The following is a 24702-nucleotide window of genomic DNA, read 5'->3' as shown; positions in this document are numbered from 1 at the left end:
GATATTTAGGGTCCCTCATCTCTTTGGAGACCCATGCCCCTTCCCCCGCCCTAAAAAACAAAGTTTGGATTTCTTCTCCCCACCCTCCCTTCGAAACGATGGGGGTCTTCTCAGCTCATAGATAACAGTGTGCTCCCTCTATGGAAAATGGAGGCCCCCAGATGTCCTGGGAAATAAGCCCCTCCTTAAGACGAGGAAATCCCAGGGCAGAGACTATGCAAGTCTCCCTCAAACCCAATTCTGACATTCCTGCATCCCCCGCTTCAGAAACTGGACTCTGGGATTTGCCTTTAGAGATGGATAGTTCCCTCCCAAGACCCCTGTGAGAGAGACATGGCTGCCTCAGACACCCCTACACTCAAGGCATTTGGGGTCTTCCCCTCTTCCTCAAGTAAAGGTGTAAGAGGAGGGGCTTTCATACTCAGAAATAGGGCAAGGATCTTTCCACCCACCTGGACCCAATCTCCCACCTCACTCTACCCCTCTCTAACCTTTCTGGAAAATCCCATCCCACAAACACCCAACACCCACCCCTCCGCACCTCTCCCAATCCCATCCCTCTCCACTGTACTCACACACCTCCCTGTTCCACCTAATTCCATCTCACCTTCCCTCCCCCACCCTGGCCTGAGGTAAGACCAGAGAACGAGGTTTAGTAAGAAAGGTTTAGAATCCTGAGCCTAGAGACCCTTCGAGGAGCCTCCAAACTCTGGTAGCAGAGATGGCCTCTGAGGCAGCAGGACCAGCAGGGACCCCCTGCCCACATACACACACAAAGGGCTATGTTCAAGTATCCCCCCACCCCGGAGGCAGTCCACCCCCTCTCCTGGAGAATTGGGTGTCAGTGCAGGGAGAAGGGCGCCAGTTTGCTCCCTGGGGCTGCCGCCCACCCCCCAGCTCCTGTGGGCATTGCCTGGTGGAATTCCCTGGGCGCTTGGCCAAGGGAGATGGATGCTGCAGGAACCATCCTTTGGCCTGGAGACAGTGTTGGCTGTGCTGCTTTGATGAAGCTGGACTGAGGGACAGGATGTCGGTGACCTGGGGGGCTGGGGGCAGCTCTTCTCTGGTGGGCCAGGTTGGGGGGACAGGGAAGAGAAAGACAAGGAGCGTTGCCTTGCTCTTTGGAGCTGCACCTGTGACGTGGTGTATGGAGAAACTTGCGTCCTGGGTGACCAATGAGGTCAGCCCTGGGCAGAGATAAATGGCCCAGTCTGGAGTCCTAAGACCTCAGAGGGCTTCGAGGTCAGAGATCCTGCGCTTTCATTTGACAGTTGAGCAAACAGAGGCCCAAAGAGGGGAAGAGACTTGCTCAAGGTCACCCAGCCAGTGGGTGGCAAAGCCGGTCACAGCCTCTCCGGGTCCCGTGGGGTGCTGGGGTGCTGGACACTGCCGCCAGTCCTCACATTTACAACCGGGATGCTGGGCACTGCTGTCCCCACTTGTCAGAGGAGGTGCAGGTGCTCTGAATGTCACGCAGCTGGGAAGCGGCGGAGCTGGAACTCAGCGCCGCCCCCCAACAGGCCACCTTGTGGAATCCGTTCCTGAGGGTCTGCACTTCACCGCTCACCCCGTGTGATCTTTTTATTGAGCCTACTGCCGAGTCTAGGCTTGCCCAAGTCCAGATCGACCCAGGTTAGCAAATAAGATGGGTTGCGATATGCTGAAAGCTGCAGGAACCTTAGTGACATAGTTGGGTTCACCCAGGAACTTTGGACAGGGCCTGAGGGACCCTGTCCCCTCCTCCCTGCGTCTCTCTCAGTCCCACACACTCCCTCTGGCCCCGAGTTCCCTGCAGGAATCTCCCATCCCTGCTGGGAACCTGATTTTCCTGAGGCACTGGACGGGACAAGGGCTGGAACGCTGGCAGCAGCCTCTCCAGGACCGCCCAGCTGGGCCACAGCGACAGGTCCCCGCACATCGGAGGGTCTTGAGGTGGGGGCTCCGCCTGCCTCCAGCTAGGAGGTTCGCTGTTGTGCTCCAATTTAGAGCAGGGAACCAAGTCTGAGGTGAAAGTTCAGAGCGTGAGGGGGAACGGTAGTGCACAGGGGTTGAGAGGTTGGTCTCTGGACACACGTTATCTGGGTCCAGAGCCCAAATCTGCTCCTGAGGGTGTGATCTTGGGGGAATTATTACCCTCTCTGTGACTCGGTTCCCCCGATGTCCTTATCACGCTAAAACGAGTTAATCTTCGTCAGGTGCGTAGCTCACTGCAGAAGGGTGGAAGCAGTGATTCTGACTACAATGCAAAGTCATAAAACCTCTAAAACTGGGTGGGGGCGGTGCTTTTAAGTGACACTTGTAACCTGCCCTGTGATCAGATCATCTGCCAGGGGCCGGAGGCAGTGGACAGTCAGCCAGCGCTTAGAGACAAGGGTGATGCCTTCCCAGAGACACAGCGCTGTGTGAGGCATGGAGCGCAGACCCTAAAGTCACGTGGAGCTGGGAGTCGACTCCTAGCTACTGCTGCCTGGGAACCTTGGGCAAGTCATTCACCTCTCTGAGCCTCGGTTTCCCCATCTTTGAATGGGGTTTGTTGGGAGGAGGCGTCAGATAAGAGCTAGGTCTAGAGCAAGCTTTCGTATCCTCGGCAGTGTTGACATTTGGGGCTGGATAATCCTTCCTTGTGGGGGGCTGTCCTGTGCATATAGGATTTTCAGCATCCTTCCTGCCCTCTACCCTTTAGCTGCCAGTTGGCAACTCCCTCTAGTTATGACAACTAAAACTGTCTCCAAGCATTGCCAGGTGTCCCCTGGAGGGTAAAATCATGCCACCATTGAGAACCGCTGGTCTGATATATTCCCCGCACACAGTTGATGCTTGGTCTAAGACAGCGCCTTCTCTTCACTCAGGCTCTGCATTCTGCTTTCTGCATGTTGGAGGAGGTGGTGTCCAGCCGAGCCTCCCGAGGTTAACGAGAATTTGAATCCCTCAAATTTAAACAAGACTTTGCCATCTCCAGAGCACCTTCATGTATGTTACTCTAGGTTTCCCATTTGACAGATGAGCAAACTGAGGCTCACAGAGGTTAAATGGCTTGTCTAAGGGCATTACCCGCTTCCCTGCTAGAGGTCAAAAAAACGTTCATGCCGGAAACAGTTTTAGAAATAATCTAGTTATGGAGCCTTCTTCAGAAGATCATTTGGCGGTCTCTTTCAGAGTTTAAACTGCATACCCTTTGGCCCAGCAATCCCACTTCTAGGAGTCTCCTATAGAAATGCTCACACATGCACGCGGATAAATGAACGCAGGAATGTTGGCTGCAGGGCGTTGCAATGCCAACATGGGAAGGGGTTGCATTACGGTGCGTTCGTGTGGGAAAATGAGCGGGCTTTTTAGAAGAATGAGGTAGATCTACGTTCCTGCCCTGGAACAGTCTCCAAAACATATTATGTCGTGAAAATGATGAAGTTACAGGATTATATACAGTATAATCCCATTTTGGGAGGAAAAGAGATGTATATAGATACGTATGAGAATGGACAGCTAGGGAAGCGAGCAGCGTGAAAGGGACCTCTATATATAAGAATATATTCATGGGGGAGAGGAAGAAAACAAGGAATCCTCTAGCCCCTTCCCGTGCATTAAAACTGAGCAAAGCACAGCCCACAGAGGTTGAGAGACTTGCTCAGAGTCCCTTGGCCAGGAAGCCTGGCAGTGGGGCTCCAGCCCGAGTTCTGAACCCCAGGATGGGGCTCTCTCAGCTGCTCAGGCCCCAGGAGGAATGCTGCCTTTGCCCCCAGTAGCAGCTGATGGGCGTAGGCTGAGGAGTGGACAGTCCCTCTGTCCAGGGAAGTGGTCAGGCTGGAAGGCCAAAACTCAGGCCTTTGTGCTTGCTGGGAGTTCTGGAGCCAGGAGACAGGACTCTGAGGCCTCATCCCCACAGACTGAGCCTGTGCCCTGGCCATAGGGGATTCCTCGCGCCAGCATGCCCATGAGTCTTGTGGTCAGACTGACCAGAGCTGAACTGGGCTTCCACGAGCATGATGGCCTCAGGCCACAGCCACTTCACCTCTCAGTGTCTCATTTCCCCTCTTTAAAAAGGGAATAATAGTCAAAGAAGAAAAGAAAAGAAAAAAAAAGTGGGAGGAGGATCAATGGTAGAACTTACCTCATTGGGTTGTTGTGAGGATTAACTGAAGCCTTGTTCAAGCCCCTGGTACACAGTCCTGCTGTCCCCATCTCTCTCTGCTTGCCAGGAGGCAGGGGACAGAAGCCTGGGGCGTGACAGCTGGGGAGCCTGAGGCCTTCAACAGTGCTCAGCTGGCTGAATCAGCAATGCCCGCTCCACTGCGTCCCAGCGGGAAGTCAGGGGAGGGGGGTTCTGAGGGTAACTGCTCTCTCCCCTCCTCCCCGTGTCCAACTATGCTTGCTTCTCTAGAAGCTCCGTGCGTTCAGCCATCTTACCCATGGCAGGGATGGGATGGCCAGATGCGGCCTCTAATCACACATTCCTTCAATAAGATGGACTCTCCAAGGACCCATTTCCTCCTCCTTCAAAAGCTATCTCACGTTCCATCTTTTATAGCGCGTCTCCCTGACCCTCCCGCCCCCAGCCTGGGGAACCATTTCTCCTCCTCTGAACTTCCGTCACCCACATCCGAGGCTTCCTTGGGTCCAGGCCCGTAGGCTGGTTTCTGTCCCCGCCTGTAATCCCCTGGAGGGTTGAGATCACACCAGTCTCGTTTGCTCCTGTGTCCTGAATGCATAGCACAGTTCCTGGCACACAGTAGGGACTCAGTGAGCATTTAGTGCATGCATCAATGTATTTTTTTATTGCAGTGAAAATACACATAAAATTTAATCGTTTTAAAGTCTACAATTCAGTGACATTAAGTACCGTCACAATGTTGTGCAACCATCACCACTGCCTAGTTTCAGAACTTCTTCATCACTCCAAAAGGAAACCTTGTACCGATTAATTAGCCACTTTCCCCTTCCCCCAGCCCCTAGCAACCACTAATCTGCCTTTTGACTTCATGGATTTGCCTTTTATGAATATCTCATATAAGTGGAATCATACGATATGTGGCCTGTTGTGTCTGGCTTCTCCATATTGTAGCGTGTGTCAATACTTCGTTCCTTTTTATGGCTAAATAATATTCTGTGGTATAAAGGTACCACAGTTTGTTTATCCATTTGTCAGTTGATGGACATTTGGGTTGTTTCCAACTTTTGGCTATTGTGAATAGGGCTGCCATGAACATGGATGTACAAGTTTTGGCTTAAAGACCTGTTTTCAGTTCTTTTGGGTATATGTCCAGCAGTGGAACTGCTGGGTCATAGGGTAATTCTTTGTTTAACCTTTTGAGGAACTGCCAGACTACACCATTTTACATTCCCACCAGCAAAGTGTGAGGGTTCCAATTTTTCCGCATCCTTGAGAAAACTTGTTATTTTCCATTTTTATTATTATCATTATTATTATTATTGCCATTCAAGCAGGTGTGAAGTGATATCTCATTGTGGTTTTGATTTGCATTTCCCTAATGACTAATGACGTTGAGCATCCTTTCATGCTTGTTAGCCATTTCTATATCTTCTTTGGAGAAATGTCTATTCAAGTCACTTGCCCATTTTTGAATTGCGTTGTTTGTCTTTTTGTTGTTAAGTTGTAAGTGTTCTTTATATATGTAAACATATATACATATATATATATATATATATTTTTTTTTTTTTTTTTGGTGAGAAAGCTTGGCCCTGAGCTAAGATCTGCTGCCAATCTTCCTCTTTTTGCTTGAGGAAGATTGTCGCTGAGCTAACATCTATGCCAATCTTCCTCTATTTTGTATATGGGATGCCTGCCACAGCATGGCTTGATGAGCGGTGTGTAGGTCCATGCCCAGGATCCAAACTCACAAACCCCAGGCCCCGAAGTGGAGCACGGGAACTTAGCCACTATACCACCAGGCCGGCCCCTACGTAAATGTATTTTTCGTGTTGCCATTTCCTCTTGCATTTAAACATCTGCTCAGCTCCTGTGGGTCAGGCACTGTCTTGTGAGCTTGGGATATCAAGATGACTATAATACAGTTCCTGCCCACAAGGGGCTCGTAGATAGAGCAAATTTTCTCAACCTCAACACCATTGACATTGCTTTGGGAGGCTGTCCTGCGCATTGTAGAATATTTAGCAGCATCCCTGGCCTCTACTCACTAAATGCCTGTAGCATACTTCCCCCCAGGTTGTGGCAACCAAAAATGTCCCCAGACATTGCCAAATGTCTCCTGGGGGGAAAAATTGCCCCTGGTTGAGAATCGCTGGTTTAGAGGCTAAAATAGATATGTGTATCTACAATTTCAGTCATATCTCTTGTGCCTAAAAGAGTACATAGTGGGCATTCAGGACATATTTGTTGGATGTTGGATGGGTGGGAGGATGGGTGGGTGGACAGATGATGGATGAATGGATGGATGGACACAACTCCTTTGTTGGTTAGATGATTGATGAATGAGTTTGTAAATGGATGGATGAATAAATGAAGGCAATGTATGAAGTCTGGACATGTGCCTAAAATTCTACTATGGGAAAACAAAACGCTATTCTGCCAACTGGAATATTCTATGCCTTTCTCTCTGCATAGCACAGTGATTCTTACACTTTAGCATCAGAAGCCCCTGCAGAGCTTCTTAAACACAGACTGATGGGCTCCACCACCAGAATTGATGATTCAGTAGAATCATCAGCCTGGCAGAATGCTCCCAACGATCTCCATGTCCCTTGGGAACCCTGTACCAGACTCCCTTCGCCTTGCCAACCTGTCTATTCTCAGACTTCCATAGGCTTAACTGCCAACAACTCCCATTGAGGTGCTAACATTTATTGCCTTGGACTATCATCAACGTGCTGGAAATCTCTCCCTTGGCTGCATTGAGAATTCCTTCAAAGCTGGGACCCACTGTGTCCCAGCACCTTGCCACTGGAAGTGTGGTCTAGCCCCCAGCAGTATCTCATCATCTGGGAGTTGGTTAGAAATGCAGACTCTTGGGCCACACCCAGGCCTAGAGAATGCAAATCTGTATTTTAACAATAGCCGGGAGAGAGGAGGATTCATGTGCACGTTCAAGTTTGAGAAGCCTGTCCTAGGACACTCTATAACCCTCACAACTCAGAACTAAGCCCTGAGAAGCTTTGCTGATGAGTTACATTGACAGCATCTGTTACAATGTAAATGGTCTGGGCGGGAACACCATTCCAGCATTATATCTTTGCCTCCTGTACTTAATTTGTTGGAATGTCTAAACTGACCTTGTTTGACCCATGAGACAACAGAGGCCCAGAGGGGCGGCACCTTGCTCAAGGTCGCACGATGACCATGAAGCAGAACGGAGATTGCCATCCAATCCCTAAAGGGGAGCGGGATCCAGAGGGGTTGAAACGCCACAGTAGTGATACATGAAAATACAGAGTGGGAGGGTAGCATGCTGAAGCTACTAGGTTTGCTCTTCAAAAGTGGAGAAAGGGAAGATGACTTAAAAGTACGCCAAGAACAAGAGCTTAAGTGGTATTCTTTCATTTATTCAGCAAGTATTTATTGAGTACTCAGTAGATGCCAGACCCTGGCATCTAGTGTGTGGTGTTGAATAAGGAAAACAAAGTCTTGCTTTTGGTGGCTTCTGTCTAGGTGGGCAGTGTAATCATCTGACATTCATTCATTCATTCATTCTTTCATGCGTGTCCGTTTATTGCACAACTTCCATGTGTCCTGTACAGTACTAACAGGGTGTGGGTGTGGGTGTGGGTGTGTGGGTGTGTGTGATGAGGGAGAGCTAGAGACCCAACTACTACGCCAGAGGATCTTCTAGTCTAGCTGTGGGGGGACGTGCCTATAAACCACTGCCATTCCGCGAGATGAGTGCTGGGAGAGGGTGGGAGTAGATACAGGTTCTAGTTCCTCCCCTCACCCTGGGGATGCTGGGGAAGAAATTTCAGGAGGAAAACACAGAAGAGACAGAAAATATGTTCTCAACAGAGAGAACATGAACAGAGGCTCAGAGACTTCATGGAAAACTGTTAAAAGAAAATCTTCAGGAAAAAAGGATAAAATCATGATAGAAAAACGAACACTTGTTCATGATTTTATTAAGCTCATTTGAGGAGGGCACCAGGCAGATGTTAGAACTGATTCAAAGGAAAAGTCAAATGAAGCATAATTGTGTATGGAGTAAAGGAACGTTGAAATGAATTGCAAATGTAGGCAAAAAGTGGTTAGACAAGACAGAATTTTCTTGTCTATCAGTTTCCTACAACTTACAAAAAGTTGGAAAAAATAGCTCAAAGATAATGAACAGGGCTAGAAGGAGATAACCCAAAGGTTTGTGTTGTATGTAGACACTGCATAATTTTCCACTGAGACACAGTTTTTTTCCCTATAAAACCAACGTTCAGAGGATGAGGGAGGCGTCTGCTGGGGCACAGGATGGGTGAGTGAGGAGAGGGGAAGCCGCAGGGGCCCAGATCAGCCAGGTGACCCATGATAAACTGTTTGGACTTGACTCAGAGACCAGTGGGGAACCATGGAAGGATTTTAAGCCAGGAGGTGGCCTGATTTGATTAGCACCCGAGAAAGATCCTTCTGGAAGCTGAGTGTAGAGTAGACTGACTATAGGAGGATCAGACAGAGAAGCCTGTTAAAAGATGAGATAGTGGGGACTTCCCCTAGAGTAGGGCTTGGCAAATTTTTTGTATAAAGGAGCAGACAGTAAATGTTTGAGACTTTGTGGGCCATACAGTTATGATCGCAAGTACTCAACTGTCGGTACCGTGAAAGCAGCCATAGACCGTGTAAATGAACGGGCGAGTCTGTGTTCTAATAAAGCTTTATTTACAAAAACAGTCAGGGGGCTAGATATCCCCCCTCTCAACCATAGTTTGTCAACCGCTGACCTAGAGCAATGTCAGAGAGGCTAGAGCTGTCCATGGTTTTGACAGGCCTCCCGTATCCCTTCCTCCCTCTAGATGTTTAGAATCCATTGGCAGCGATTGGTGGGAGCCCAGGGCCACGTTCTCCCACCTGCCTCTGAGCACACGTTCCATGAGGGAACCTGACAATTCCTGGGGCGGATCTCTGGCCTTCCAGCAAAAGCTTTTAGGACCTCGAAGCTCCTGTGGGGCAAAGTTGGCCAAACAGCCTCTTACAGCAGCCAAAAGAGCAAGCCACCACCTCGGCAGGGCTGTTCCCATGTGGGAACCGAGCCTGCCGCCCCTCTCCTTGCCCAGAGCTGTAAATAGCTCTCTGCTGGCTTTGCAAGCTGAGCGCCGTTCTGGGACAGGCTGGAAATGAGCACACCAAGGAGCGTTTGTGCAGATTCCTGCCTGCATGCGGATTTGTGAGCCTGGCACCCTGCCCCGCCCTGAGTGCACAGTCTCCCCAGGGGCTGACAGCAGGGCTCAGAGAAGAGCCACACGCAGAAGAGCATGGACATTCTGACCTGGGGACAGGGTCCAGGAGGGATCCAGAGCTGGGCTGTCAGGGTAATGATGAGCTAGAGGGACAAGAGGAAGCATTCAGAGGACCCTGGGTGAAGTTTCAACTCAGGCTCTGCCCATCGTAATGGCGATGAGCCCTAAATAGCGACAGCTCGTATTTGCCGAGCATTCAGTGGGTGCGAGGGCTATTCTCAGGGTTTTATGTGCAATTGCTCATCTCATTGCTCACAACCTTGGGAGGAAGGACTGATCAGATTGCAGAGGTGGGAGATGCAGGCTTGGAAAGGATGACTGACTCACCCAGGCTCCTGTAGTAAAGTAGCGCGTCCACAGAGAAACCCAGGCTTGCAGGCTTCGGGGCCCCGGGGCCTAACACGAGCCACGTGGATGCCTCTGGGTGTGCCCACTGCTCTCTCTACCTCAGTTTACTCATCAATCAATGGGAATAATAATATCTTATCCCTTGGTGATCACAGCAGAGTTTGGGAGGGCCAGCTGCCACGGCAAATCGGGAAGCAGGGTTAAAAAGTCAAAAGTGCTGAATCAAGCCGGTGGGAAGTGGAGAAAGTCTGAAGCGCTTCCTTCCAGCGGCAGCCGCCCCTAACAACTCGATCGTTTGCAGTGATTGGTCAGATTCCACCCTGTGCAACCCCTCGAAGGCCTGCTGTGGGCTCGGGTGGGGTCCGTTTCTTAGATGCTTCTATAGGGTCATCAAAGCCCCGTATTTGGAAAGCGGCTGTGTTGCTGGCTCCCTGAGTGCCCTGCAGATTGTGACCTCTGGACCCCAGTTTCCTCTGTAAAGCGGCAACAACAATACTACCTTTTGAAACAACATATTGGTGGTTGTTAGATGGGTGATAGGAGCGAGCGTGATTGAATGATTTCTACCTGCCAGCGCTGGGCTCTCTCTGGATTATCTTACTGATGCTCTCAGTAACCCGGCTGGGAAGGTCCTCTTGCGGACAAGGACACAGAATGAGAGAGTTTTAAGTTTCTTGGCCAAGGTCACAGAGGAAGGAAGAACCACAAACTGGACTTAAACCGAGACCTGTCTGGCTCTAAAACCCAAGTCTTCAAACATGGGTTTCACTGGGGACCTCCAAGTGCCAGAGAGTTGAAATCCTGCCTCCTTCCCTTCCCATGCCTTTATTCGCCCAGTCTATGTGTAGTTATTCTGTTTTTTTAATGATAATTTATTTTCTGAATAGGTAACGTAGTGCGTGGTAAAACACGCCAACAGTTCAACTCAGTGTACAGAGAAAACTAAGTTTTCTTCCTTCATCCCATCTCCTGGGCCCCTTCTGCTCCCTAGAGGCAGCTCTGTATTTTAAAAATGGTCACTGTTTGGCACTTTGATTTTTTTTTTTTTGGTAAGGAAGATTGGCCCTTAGCTAACATCTGTTGCCAGTCTTCTTCTTTTTTGCTTGAGGAAGATTGGCCCTGAGCTAACATCTGTGCCCATCTTCTATTTTGTATGTGGGACGCCACCACAGCATGGCTTGATGAGTGGTGTATAGGTCTGCACCTAGGATCCAAACCAGCGAACCCCAGGCTGCCAAAGCAGAGCGTGCAAACTTAACCACTACACCACTGGGCCGGCCCCAAGCACTTTGATTTTTATCCTTAATATATCACAGAGATCTTTTCTTACCCCTCTTCATGGCTGCAGAGTATTCCACAGTGTCGAGCACTTAATTTATCCGACAGATACCGTATCGATGGGTCTCTAGGTTGTTTCCAATATTTTGCCGTCAGAAGAGAAGCAGCAACAGACCAGTGTGTATCCAGTCATTTCACACATGCAAATATTTCTGTAAGATAAATTTCTAGAAGTGGAATTGCTACACCAAAAGGTATGTGTGTATTTTTTCCAAATACTTTCTGTAAACCTTTTTCTTGTAAAATATAACATGCATACAGAAACATTCACAAAAGAACAAAGAACAGCTCAGTGATTTTTCACAGAGCTGACAGTCATCTAATTGCAAACCAGGTCAAGAAGTGGACCACCGAGAGCCAGAAAGAGCAGGCCCCTCGTGCCCTTCTCAGTCATTACCCTAGCCCCATGCAACCCACCCAGTCTCTCACAGGGACCCTTCCTTGCCTTCTTTATAGGTACAGTTCCACTACCTGAGGATGCATCCTTCATTCCAGATGAGCTTAGCTTGGTTCTCTTCATTGTGTTCTTTTGTGTCTAGTTTCTTTTGCAAACCATAACATCTGCGAGATTTATCCACATTGTTCCCTGTGGCCTCGCCCATCCATTTTCATTGCTGCGTAGTAGTCCATTGCATGAATAGGCCACAATTTATTTATCTACTCCCCTGTGATGGACATTTGGGTGGTTTGCAGTTTGGGGTTTGTCTTAGTCTGCTCAGGCTGTCAAGCAAAATACCATAGACCAGGTGGCTTAAATACAGAAATCTGTTTCTCACATTTCTGGAAGCTGGAGGTCTGAGATCAGGGTGCCAGCATGGTAGAGTTCTGGTGAGGGCTCTCTTCTGGCTTGCAGACTGCTGTCTTCTCTCTGTGTCCTCACATGGCAGAGAGATTGCTCTCATGTCTCTTCCTCTTATAAAGACATACCCTATCCTGAGGGCCCCACCCTCATAACCTCGTCTAAACCTAATCAGCTCCCAAAGGCACCAGCTCCAGATACCATCACATTGGGGATTAGGGTTTCAACATATGAAATCTGAGGAAACACAATTCAGTTTATAGCAAGACTATTACAAATAATGTTGCCATGAAAATTCTAGAACAAAGTGGTTGCCCGCCTAGACTCGACCAGCAGTGTGTGTGCGAGTTCCAGTGGCTCCCTGTCCTCTCCAGCTTCAACACCTCGACTTGCTGCTCTATTTTGTCATTTTAGCCATTCTGGGGAATGTGTAGTAGTTTTGAAATTTCTCTCCTTACTAACTGAATTTGACATCTTTTGTATGTGTTTATTGGCCATTTGCGTCTCCTATTTTATGAAGTGCCTGTTCAGGTCTCTTGTCCATTTTCCGTTGTGTTGTCTGTTTTTTCTCATTGCTCTGTAGAAGTCTTTATCCTGCTGGATAACCATCCCTTTGACAGTTACACATTTTGCACATATTTTCTGCTCTGTGGTGTGATTTTCATTTTCAACGATGACTTTCAGTGATTGCAATTTTTCATTTTTATATAGTTCATATCGTTAACCTTTTATGGTTAACGCTTTTTGGATTCATAAATCCAAGGTCATTCATATTGCCCCCTCTGTTGTCTCCTAGAAGCTTCCACGTTTTGCCTTTCAGATTTATCTCCACAAGCCGCCTGGGGGTGGTTTTTATGTATTGGATTAGGGAGGATCATGACTCATTTTTCTTTCCGTATGGATAATCCCATTGACCCAATATCACTGCCACTGTGTCGGAAATCAAGTGTCCATGTAAGCGTAGGTCTGTTTTTCTCTTCTCTGTTCTGTCTCATCAGTAGGTGTGTTTATCTCTGCCCCCACACCACAGTGTCTTAACCACTGTAGCCTTAGAAATGATAGAACATGCTGAGTTGCTCTCTAAAGAGACTGCACCAACCAACACTCATAGTAACAATTCAACAAAACATGTACTGAGGGTGCAGTACAGTGCCGGGCGGTATAATGATGGGGGTGAGATTTTAAGCATAAACACAGCTTAAAGAGGTTTACAGTCTTATAAGTGGCCAGACATGAACCAAATAATTTTACAAACAGAGGTGCCATGTAAATGTGATGGTGCCACAGAGGGGAGAGGTATGTGGGGCTAAGAGTGCGCTCAGAGTGGGGTTTGAACTGGTGGGAGAGGGTCAGGGAAGGCTTCTTGGAGGAGGTGCCTCCCAAGTTGAAATTGGAAAGGTGAGCAGGAATCAAGAATCAGAAGTCGGGAAAAGCATATTTGGACAGTAGGAAGAGCACCTACAAAGGCTCTAGGGTAGAAGCCCTCACTGGATGGACATCAGATCCAGTGGCAGGACCCAGAGGGAGGGGGAGGGGGTGTGCACGGAGATTGGGAAGGTGAGCAGAACCAGACCTCGAGGCCTTTGAGCCATGTTCAACGGCTGGTTTTTATACCAAGAACAACTATCCTAAGACAATAACAAGTCTCCTGGAATCTTCCGGATTAAGGGTGGTTCCACGAGCCTTTCTAGCACGTCTAGGGTTGCTTCCTTGCAGGAGGATGTGTGTGGCAACCTCTGGAGTAACACAGTCGTCCTATTTAGCTTCACCCCCAAGCTCCTGGCATCGAGCACTTCAGTTTTGCTAGCAGGGGAAGCGACGGTTCTGCATAGTCAGCCCGAGTCCTGCCAGCAGTGGCATCTGCCCGGCACCATATCAGGTCTGGAATCCTCTCCCCAGCCTGGCCAGTGTGTCCTGCCTGCTAGGACATTCTCGGGATAGGCCTGGGCCAGGTGCCGAGCTGTGGACTTAAACCGTTCCTCCTTTTTCGTTAGCATCTCTACTCATCACCCTGGGGAGATGTTGCTATTCTCACTCTCACGGAGGAGAAAACAGAAGCTCAGAGGGTCGGCCCTGTGGCTTAGTGGTTAAGTGCGCGCGCTCCACTGCTGGCGGCACGGGTTCGGATCCCAGGCGCACACCAACGCACCGCTTCTCCCACCATGCTGAGGCCGAGTCCCACATACAGCAACTAGAAGGATGTGCAACTATGACATACAGCTATCTACTGGGGATTTGGGGGAAAAAAATAAATAAATAAAAATTATAAAAAAAAAAAAAAAGAAGAAGCTCAGAGAACTCAAGTCACTTGCCTGAGACCCCACAGCTTCCAAGGGGCAAACGTGACCACTTCTAGCTCTCTACAGATTTTATTTTCTGAACTTGAGTGGTGCTTTTTCCTTTTCAAGATAAACAGGGGATCAGAGTGATCAGGAATTTCACCTGCATAGTTACAACATTTTTTTTGAGTCAGGGTTCTAAAATGTCCCCAAATCCGTGCCCTGAACTGAGCTGATGATTACCTAGGCCTGAGACCCCTTGTCCTGCTCTTGGCACTGCCTTCTTAATTGGTTTGCCAGCGTGGGGTTCTGGTTCTTTCTGCACCCAGCAGAGTAATTGAGAAGGTTTTAATCACAATATATGTCTGCTGGGTTTTTACAGAATTGGAGATGGGGGAGGGAGATCTATATACACCAGCGCTCAAAATCTCATTAAACGGGTCTGTCCCTGTCTCAAGATGGAGATCCAGACAGAGCCAACAAGATTGATGGTGTTTTCATGAATCCAGGTGTCTGTGGTGTTCCTTGTGGGTTTTCAAGGCAGGAATTTGTTGGCAAAAGAAGGAATAAGCCAGGAGCTTCAGGAAGGTTTTGGAGCCTGGAGAGAAGGGGCAGTTCTGGCATGGCTCATCTTGCCCTCTGCGGTGGGACATGTTAGGGGGAAAACCCAAAATATAGATCATTGTTAGTCCCTCCTCTTATCGGACCGTGCTCTCTGTATTGGCGCACAGACTTCTGTTTATTGAGCGTCTACTACCTCCCAATCAGTGTGCTGGTGCAGTGAGTCCTCTCTCTGGGGACCCCGTGATGACCCTGTGATGTGATCTCAGGCCCATTTTACAGATCAGGAGCTATTAGGAAACTTGCCCCGAGGGCGGGAACTGCTTCACAGAACTGCTTTGTCTATACCCCTGCAGCTATATCGTGGTTAGTGCAGCCCCTCAGAGCAGATGACCTGCCATTGGTCCTTAAGAGTGGGAGCTTTCCACTGGGACAATTGTGCCCCCCACCCCCACCCCAGGGGACATTTGGCAAGGTCTGGAGACATTTTGGGTTGTCACAACTGGTGGGGGTGGGAGGTACTACTGGCATGTAGTGAGTGGAGGCCAGGGATGCAGCTCAACATTGTACAGGGCACAGGACTGTTCCCCGACACACGACAAAGAGTTATGTGGCCCAGAAAGTCAATAGTGCTGGGGTTCGGAGACCCTGCTTAAGAGCACGCTTTGTCCCTACTCTTTCTAGTGTGTTCAGAGGAAGTTTCTGTTAGGGAGCACCTCTCTCTCCAGCACCTTCTCCTTTGTGACTGGTTCTGACTGGATTTCTAGGTTTTTCTTCCACTGTGATGGCAGGGCCTAGGCTCTGGGGTGGAGTCAGTAAAGTGATATAGATAAGTTCAATAAGGAGAGGGCAGCTGAACCTGGGATGTTTGGCTCAAGGCAGATTTTTAAAACTCACCGTTCTGGATCCCGCACTCCTTCCATCCTTTCAATACTGCGAATTCACCCCCGTGTTGATAGGGAGGTTGAGAGAAAAATCCTCCCATAGGGGCCTGAGACTCTGAGCACTTGGCCATATTATGTTCTTTTCCTTCTTCTGGGAATGGAGAATGCCAGTAAATTCATGCCGTTGCTGCGAAACATGGTACGCCAAAGGTCACCGCCTTTGTCTAGGGGAGATCCCTGCATGATGTTCTTGTGGGAATGAGCAAATGTGCACACCTCTCGCCCTTTGTGTGGAGGTTTGCTACCTTGCCCAACTGAGTAAAGGCTTCTCCCAATAAGATTAAGGAGGATTCGCTTGGTTCAGACCTTTGAAGGATCCAAAGGTATCTGTAGCAGATAGCAGATTGTAACTGCATTTCACAAGACTGGTAATCTTTAACCTGGAGAAGGTTATAAAACGGGGCATCCCCCCCTTCCAGGTGCTGGAGTTGCTGGCAAAGTCCTGCCAAGGCTCAGCTGGGGCCTGTGGGCCCCCCTCTGCATCCCGCTCCCCAACTCGAATGAGCAAGGGTGGCTGCAGGGCTCAGGGACGTCGGCACACGAAGGGGAGACCCGGGAAGCAATGCCGATGATGGAAGGCTGCTCAGGGCTCTGCTTTCAACAGGGCGCAGAAGCGCACACGAAACCCTTCGACTAGTTTCTGTTCTCAGCACTATACATGCATCATTGTTTAACTCTCAAGGTAGGTCCTGTGCTCACCAACATTTTACAAACGAGGAAACTGAGGCACCTCGCCCAAGTAACTTGCCCAAGATTATATGCGGGTGAAATTTCCATCTTACGTGATTAAAAGAGTTCAAGGGCCGTCCGGCCTAGAGAGGCAGCCCCTCGGTTTGGGGCGGGTTCCCAACACTCGTAGAGGAAAGCTTCTCCATGCCCCAGGTGAATTCCCACCTCTCTTTGGGAAAGTCATTGTCTGGGGCCTCCTTCTCAGAGGGTTTTATCACTCTCTGTTGTAAGTCTCCTTTGCTAGTGTCTCCAGCACTGAACTGTGAATCCCACGAGGATACAGGCTTTACATGTCCTTTCTGAGCCTCATCCCAGGATCTGGCATAAAGTGAAGATGTGGCCAGTGTTTGCTGAGTGAATACATGAATACATTACTTGGATTAACTTTTTCAGAGTTTTTGAGAATGTTCCGGTTATATTTAGGTCCCATATTTGCTTGGATTTCTTTTGTTTCATCTTGCCTGTTTTTTTCAAGTACATTTTTCGTTTTGAGATCGTTGTCGATTGGCACGGTTGTAAGAAATAATCCAGAGAGATTCTGCGTGCCCTTCACCCAGTTTCCCCCAGCGGTGACGCCTTGCTAACCTATAGTCACAACCAGGAAAGTGATACTGGTGCCATCCACTGGTCTCACGTGGATTTCCCCATCTTACATGCACTCAACTTGTACGTTTTTAAACAACAGTGGCTGCTGGCCTCACAAGGGTGTCAGTTAACACCAGAAGGCAACACCATCTACAGGTGACGCAGGGCTGGGGACTGGGTCCTGGAGGTGCAGGCTGTGGAATGGTGTGGCAGGACAGCCCTGCAGGTGCCTGGCTAGCTGGCTCGGGCACCTGGTAGTCGATTCCTAGCTCCTCTGGAGCTCAGGGAGTGAGGAGGCACGAGGACGCTGCCCTCTGCAGACGTGTTGTGACAATCCCCTAAGGACTGCCCAGTAGAGAGACAGAAAGGTGGTGGGTAGGACTGGTTGTGAGAGAATTCAAGGTGATGTCTAGTAAATCCCCCGGAAGCAGCTCATTTGTTCCCCAGGCCTCATCCTTCTCATCCCACATTCGGAAGTTTTGTCTTATCCGAGCCCCACTTAAATCCTTGTCTGTGGGTTCGAGTCCCAGCTCAGCTGCTTCCCGGCCGTGGAAACACGGGCAAGCTAGTGAACCTCTCTGCGTCTCATCTGTATAATGGGAGTGATCATCATAACTACCTTGTAGGTTGGTGTGAGGATTAATACACGGAAACGTTTAGGAGATCACCTGGCACAGAGCAGTAAATACTTGATGGACATCAGCATTACTATTATCACCCATGATTTCTTTTTTGTGTGTGTGTGAGGAAGATCAGCCCTGAGCTAACATCCGTGCCAATCCTCCTCTTTTTGCTGAGGAAGACTGGCCCTGGGCTAACATCTGTGCCCATCTTCCTCCACTTTATGTGGGACGCCACCACAGCATGGCTTGATAAGCAGGGCATCGGTGTGTGCCTGGGATCCGAACCCTGGATCCGAACCTCCGCCAGCAGCGGAGTTCGCGCATTTAACCGCTATGCCACGGGGCCGGCCCCACCCATGATTTCTTTACATTAAATTGATTTGCTTTCTTTACGGAGCTTCATCCTAAGCAAGCATATCCACACATTAATCAGTTTCATGTGTTTTTTCTTACTGTACATTAAAGATTACCATTAAGATGAATGTTTTCTTATGTGCCATCTAATATCATCTCCGGGAAATGCAGTTCAGGACCCTGGGAGGCCTCCACTGAGTCCCCCTACCTGTGTGTGTTGTGCCACATGACTCCAAGCCTCAGTTCCCTCGTGTGGAGAATGGATGTGTTAATAGAACCCTCCTCTCAGAATTCGTTGTGAGATTTTGCTTGTCAAGGCTCATAGTAGACCCTCAAGAAATGTAGCCCTGTTCCTTGCCAGGCGCCTCCGATGAGGCATCAGACACATTGCTCATCTTCCCTGAGCCTTGTTCTTTCACTCTGTTAAATGGGAGGGTTGGACAAGATCTCCGAGGTTTTTATCCAGCTTTGCAAGTTTTTCATTTGCAATTCCCAGTGGGCGCTGCACTTTATTAGGAGGGGCTTGCGTTCCGGTGGAATGGTGGAACTGGCGGTGACAGGTGCGCTCTGAAGACTGTGCCATCCCTGGAGTAGCTTTATTTATTTATTTTTTATTATTATTATTTTTAAAGATTTTATTTATTTATTTTTTCCCCCCAAAGCCCCAGTAGATAGTTGTATGTCATAGCTGCACATCCTTCCAGTTGCTGTATGTGGGACGCGGCCCCAGCATAGCCGGAGAAGTGGTGCGCGCCCGGGATCCGAACCCGGGCTGCCAGCAGCGGAGCGCATGCACTTAACCGCTAAGCCACGGGGCCGGCCCTGGAGTAGCTTTAGAAGTCTGTCCCTGGTCCCTGTCCGAGGAGGAGCTCACGGGCAAAGAAGGAAGCAGAGGGAGAAGGCAGGTCACCACATCCTAACACCTGAGCTGCAGTGTGGGGAACACAGCTCTGTGCTCCCTCACCCGCACACTACCTTTCCCCAACCTCCTTCCCATTCCCGACGTATTTCACAGGAACCCCAGGCCCAGCAGGCCGCGTTCTGTGGGAGCCGCTGGGCCAGGGAGCCCGAGCTTGAGCTTGAGCTGCTGGTACAGGGGACACTGGATCCGTCCTCCTCGGACCAGGGCCTGTGTCTGCATGAGCTCAGCTCTTTGTGCCGAGTCTCCTCGCGTCTGTGAAATGAAGGGTCCCCGCTTTGCTGGGGGACGTCCTTTGGAAAGAAGATGGGCATGTCGATGCCACATGGTTTTCGGGGAAAGTTGCTGAGTCTACAAGACAAGTCCTCTCCTGAGCTGGCATTGTGGGGGAGAGAGGAGAGCTCCTCTGAGACTTCTGCTAAAAGAGCAGAATGAGAAGCAGATGGTTCATACTGGCTGTGACAACAGGCCGGTGTCTTGCTGTAGTTTCCGTTTTCTGCAGGAGCCAAATGATTGTAAGAAAGATTGCATTTCTCCGTTTCTGTAGAATCACCCTGTAGCATTGTGCTCATGATTCTGCAGAAAAGCGAGGCAGCCAGGCAGACTTGGGTTCAAATCCCAACCCCCACTGATTTGCTACAAGAAGTGGGTTTTGCTTAATCTGCAAAATGGCACTGCCATTGCATCACAAGATGTTGAGAGTATCACTGATATCTGGAAATCAGGTAGCATAGAGTGAGTGTAGATAAAGTCTGACCCCCCCAAAGGACCCTTCAGCCCTCATTCCCTGGGTTTTCTCATCTGCTAAATGAGAGAAGGGTCTTCCCTGTGGTGGAGCGATGCTGAGCCTCAAAACAAATAGCACTGGTGGGGTGTAGAGAGACAGGGCAGTTGTTGGTGCTAACTGAACAGAGCAGTTTGCCCCTGGGACACTAGTTCAGTTACCTGCCATTCCTCAGGGCGGAGCAGTGGCCCCGGGAGAGCGGACAATCATACAGTGCGCAGAATCTCAAACCTGGGACCAGGAGGAATCTCTGAGCTGATCCAGCCTAAACAAGCCCCTCCCTTGATGCTCGAAGCCCCTCTCCTGCATCCTAGTTGAGAAGACGCCCAGCCTCTCGAGTTGAACACACTCCAACGCAAGGAACTTTCTTAGTTACTGAGCCCAAATCTGCTCATCCTGGTTATTTCTCTCTCGTTTTGTAACTTCTCCGAGATTGTAACCATAGTACAAGGCACTGCTGGGACTCGAACCCAGGTCTCGGTGCACAGCTCATGCCCATAACCCCGGGCCCTGTTACCTCTGTAATTCGGGGTCCTGTTGCTGCATTCCATTCTTCCCAGGACTCAGAACAGCTCTGGGCACACAGTAGGGCCAGTGTGACTGTGCAGGGGGACTGTCGGGGAAGAAGGCTGCTCTCTACCCGCGAGCTCTCCGGAAGTTTGGGAATCAGCAGTCTGACTGTGTACTGTGTCCCATGTGTCCAGGCCTGCCCTTCTTCTCTGCAGATGCTGACCAGCTGATGGGAGCAGAGCAGGAGATACGGGGGAGTGTTCCCAGCAGCTGGATGCCTGGGGAGCAGACCTAAGAAGCACTGGTCTTATACAGGCCTGTCCGAGCTAACCCAAGGCCATCTGCTTCCCCAGGAGGCAGCTGCCCAGGTTGAGTCATCGTTTGTTGATTTTAGTTTTACTACAAAGTTGGCCTGCTGCTCCCATCCCCAGAGGTGCCCACGTCCCAAGGACTTATCAGCATTCAACACCTAATTGATGTTACACGTCCATGATGATATAGAGGTGAACGAGAGAGCAAGGAGCTTGCGTGCTGGAGCAGGGAGACAGATGCATCGATGAGCAAATGAGAAAACAGTGAAGGTCATGACACAAATAAAATTCAGTGACATCAGTAGTGGTAGTCAAGGAAGACCTCTCTAGAGGGTGATGTTTGAGCTGAAGGCGGCGCCGGCCATTCAGAGCACATTCCAGGCAGGGGGGCACAGCAGTGTGTGGCGAGGCCGGCCCAGGGACCTTGAGGTTATAGTGAGAAGGCGGGGTTTTCTTCTCTTTGCAATCCGCTGCCTTTGGTAAGTTATTAACTAGGGAGTGACGTGATCTGTTTACTTTATTTATTTATTTACTTTTAATTTTATTTATTTATTTATTTTTCCCCAAAGCCCCAGTAGACAGTTGTATGTCATAGCTGCACATCCTTCTAGTTGCTGTATGTGGGACGCGGCCTCAGCATGGCCGGAGAAGCAGTGCCTCGGTGTGCGCCCGGGACCCGAACCCAGGCCGCCAGCAGCGGAGCACACGCACTTAACCGCTAAGCCATGGGGCCGGCCCACGATCTGTTTACTTTAAAACAATCCCTCTGGCTGCCCCGGGGAAAGTGGATTAAACAGGGGTCACGGTGGAAGCAGGGAGGCTGCTGCAGGCAGAGGTGGCTTGGATTCAGGTAGAGACAGAAAGAGAGGATGTCCCGGAAGTGTCTGGAATGAAGTCAGGTCACGAGGGAGTGGAGTCAGCGCCTGGGCTGTGTGATGGATAAGATGGATGTACGAGCTGGAGCCTGCCTTCCCTTGTGTGTAAATTTTAAATTGGAGGAGATGACAATCTGTAAATTGGAGGTGATGGTAACAGTACCCATCTGATGTGATTGTTGTAAACATTCATTGAGATAATGTACTCATTTCCCAGGGCTGCCGTAACAAAGTACCACAGACTGGTGGCTTACAACGACAGAAATTTATTCTCTGCCAGTGCTGGAGGCCAGAAGTCCAAAGTCAAGGTGTCAGCAAGGCCGCACTCCCTGCAAGGGCTCTAGGCTTCCACCTTTGTCTGCCTGAGTGTTCCTGCTGCCAGAGGGAGGATGGAGAACAGCTGAGCTCACAGTTGTCCTCCAGCAATAGCTTGGTCCCCTCACCCCGTGGCGCCTAAAGGCCTCCCCATCACAGGTCTCTGAGAGAGGAGAGCTGGAGGGATCAGGCAGACCAGCGGGGGCGGCTAGAGAGGTGGGCACAATGGGGCTGTCCCTGGATGGAGCTTCTCTCCTTAGAACCACCTGATAAAGCAAGTAGGACCCTCGTTTTAAGGAAGCTGAGGTTCAAAGAGGTTGAGTTACCTGCCAGAGCTAATGGGTAATGAGCAGAAGAGCCAATATTTGAATCGGGGCAACGTGGCATAGAGCTCCTGTACTTTCCTTCCTGTGGTGGGCTGCCCCATGGGGGCTCTCCCTCCATCAGACATGGACAAGCCTCTCAAACGTAGTGGCTTCAGACAACAATTGATCATTCTCTCTGCCGCTTCTGAGGGTTGGCTGGGCTCATCTGGTTGGCTTGGGGTCTCAGGCAGTGGGGAGTCAGGTGCAGCCGGGGCTGGCATCATCCGAAGGCTCGACAAATGGATGTCCAAGGGGCTTCTCCACACACAAGTCTGGCACCGTGGTGTTCCTGGCCTCCCTCTGCATGGGGTCTCAGCCTCTAGCACCCTTCCTCGTGACTTGAGCTTCTCATGGCTCAGAAGTCTAAGAGTCCTCTTCTTCCGTGGAGGCTGGCTTCCAAGAGGCAGGAGGAGGCTATGCCTGGAACAGGCACAGTGTCACTTCCGCCGTCTTGTTTTGGTTTGTTTTTTAATAGCTCTACTAAGATATAATTAACATACCACACAATTCACTCATTCAAAGCATACAGTTCAATGGGTTTGGGTATATTACATTATCAGTATTTTTAAATTGTGGTAAAATATATATAACATGAAACTTGTCATTTTAACTAGTTTTAAGTGTACAATTCAGTGACAGTAATTACATTCACAATGCTGTGCAACCATCACCATTATCTAGTTCCAAAACTTTTTCATCACCCCAAGCAGAAACTCTGCAACCATTAAGGAATAGCTCCCTTTTCTCTCCTCCCCCTCAACAACTGGTAACCTCTAATCTACTTTCTGTATAAGTGGAATCATACACTATCTGTCCTTTTGTGTCTGACTTTTTTCGATTGGCATGTTTTCAAGGCTCATCCGTGTTGTAGCATGTATCAGTACTTCATTCCTTTTTATGGCTGAATAATGTTCTGTTGTAGAGATAGACCGTATTTTCTTTATCCATTCATCTGTTGATGGACACTGGGTTGTTTCCGCTTTTTGACTGCTGTGAATATGCTGCTCGGAACACAGGTGTACAAGTACCTGTTTGAGTCCCTGCTTCCCGTTCTTGGGGTATATACCTAGGAGTGGAATTGCTGGGTCATGTGGTAATCCTATGTGTAACTTTTAAAAGCACTGCCAAACTGTTTTCCACAGCGTCCCGTATTGTTTCTGCCAAAGTAGCCACAAGGCTTCCCAGATTCACTGGGGTGGAGAGACAGACCCCCACCTCCTGATGCGGGGGCAAAGTCACAGTGCCAAGATAGGCAGGAGGGGACATACAGTTTAGCCACCTTTGGAACGAGCAACCTGCTACCCTGGGCATTGGTTAGTTCTTTTATTTATTCTTTCAATGAATATTTATTTATTGATGCCCTGTGCCAGGTACCATGCCAGGGTGGGGATACAGACGTGACCGTCCTACGTGTGGTTCTTACTCTCTCGGAGCTTACAGTTACTTGGAGAGAGTCCTTAACTAAAATTATGCAATTAATTTTGGGGGAAGGGAGCTGAGTTTTCTTGATATTCCCTTTCTCCTTTCTTTTACCTTATTTTAAACTGATGAATAACTTAATATGGCAAACCACGCTAAACCTAAATGTACAACTCTATGAATTTTCAACTGTGGAAACGCCCACGGAACTGGCACCCAGGTCAAGACGTAGACCGTCCCGGCCCCTGGAAAGTTCCCTCATGCCCCTCCCTAGTCAGTAACCCCCAAAGGGTACCTGCTATTTAACATCCATCGGCAGAGAATAGCTTTGCTAATTCTTGAACTGCTAGGAACGGGATCATGCCCTTTGGTGTCAGGTACCTCCCTCTGCCCCATTTGTGAACTCCCACAATTAATTCTTTAATTAAAAGCTGCAGTTCGGGCTGTGAAGGAAACAGGTCCTGTGCCACGAGAGCACATACATCAAGACAGAACCAAGTCTGGAAAGAATAGTATCAATACTAGTAACAGAATCGCCCTCACTAAGCACTTATTATCCTCTAGGCCCTGCCCGTCTGTAGCAGGTGGGGGCAATGTACTCATGGTCAGAAGGCCACGGGCTCTGGGACAGTCCCCAGTGGGGTTGAACCCCATCTCTGCTCTTTACTAGTGGGCGGGACTCCAGGCAGGTTAATCTCTCTGTGCCTCAGTTTCCCCTTTTGTAAAATTAGAATAACGGTCTGTGCATCATTTCACGTATCTCAGAGATCAAGATAGATGCGAAGCTCTGTACTCACGGAGCCGCATTCTTCTGGGGCGGGGGAGTGTGGGGAAGACAGACAACTTTGTAAGGTAAGCAAAACAGGTGATACGTGTTACACAGAAGGGGAAGGGGACAGGGAGAGCATGGTGCAATTTAAAATGGGAGGGCAAGGAAGACAGGAAGGGAGCTGTGTGGGTCTCTGGGGAAGAGATTTTCGGGCAGTGGGAAAGGGCGAGAGCACAGCTTTTGAGGCGGGTTCACCCGCATGTTTGAGGAGCAGCAAGGGGCCAGTGTGGCTGCAGCAGAGCGGGCCGGGGGGCAGGGAGAAGAGGAGACAAGGAGCAGGGGCAGGGTGGGTGGCGTCGTGCAGGGCCTCCTGGAGGTCATCACCACGGCTTTGGCTTTTACCCTGGGATGGCGACCACTGGAGGGTTTTGAGCAGAGGGAGAATGGGCCTGGTCTGACCTAACTTTGCAGAGGAC

At 49.5% G+C, this 24702-nt stretch overlaps 1 protein-coding gene across 3 annotated transcripts in view; it reads left to right on the top strand.

Moving 5' to 3' along the window:
• ABAT (4-aminobutyrate aminotransferase) overlaps positions 1-24702 on the top strand; it is an 87370-nt gene that overhangs the window by 383 nt on the left and 62285 nt on the right. The window contains exon 1 of one of the 3 annotated variants that reach the window (XM_058570093.1): positions 16172-16350. The exons of 1 other annotated variant lie outside the window; for it this stretch is intronic. The gene's annotated coding sequence lies outside the window, so the exon portion shown is untranslated. Of the gene's footprint in view, positions 1-16171; positions 16351-20408; positions 20541-24702 lie in introns of those variants that run through there. One more of the 3 variants, XM_058570090.1, reaches the window with a different exon arrangement.

This window comes from Diceros bicornis, chromosome 26, assembly GCF_020826845.1.
Source record: "Diceros bicornis minor isolate mBicDic1 chromosome 26, mDicBic1.mat.cur, whole genome shotgun sequence".
NCBI classification, from domain to species: domain Eukaryota; kingdom Metazoa; phylum Chordata; class Mammalia; order Perissodactyla; family Rhinocerotidae; genus Diceros; species Diceros bicornis.
This window is presented reverse-complemented; position numbering and strand designations above follow the sequence as displayed.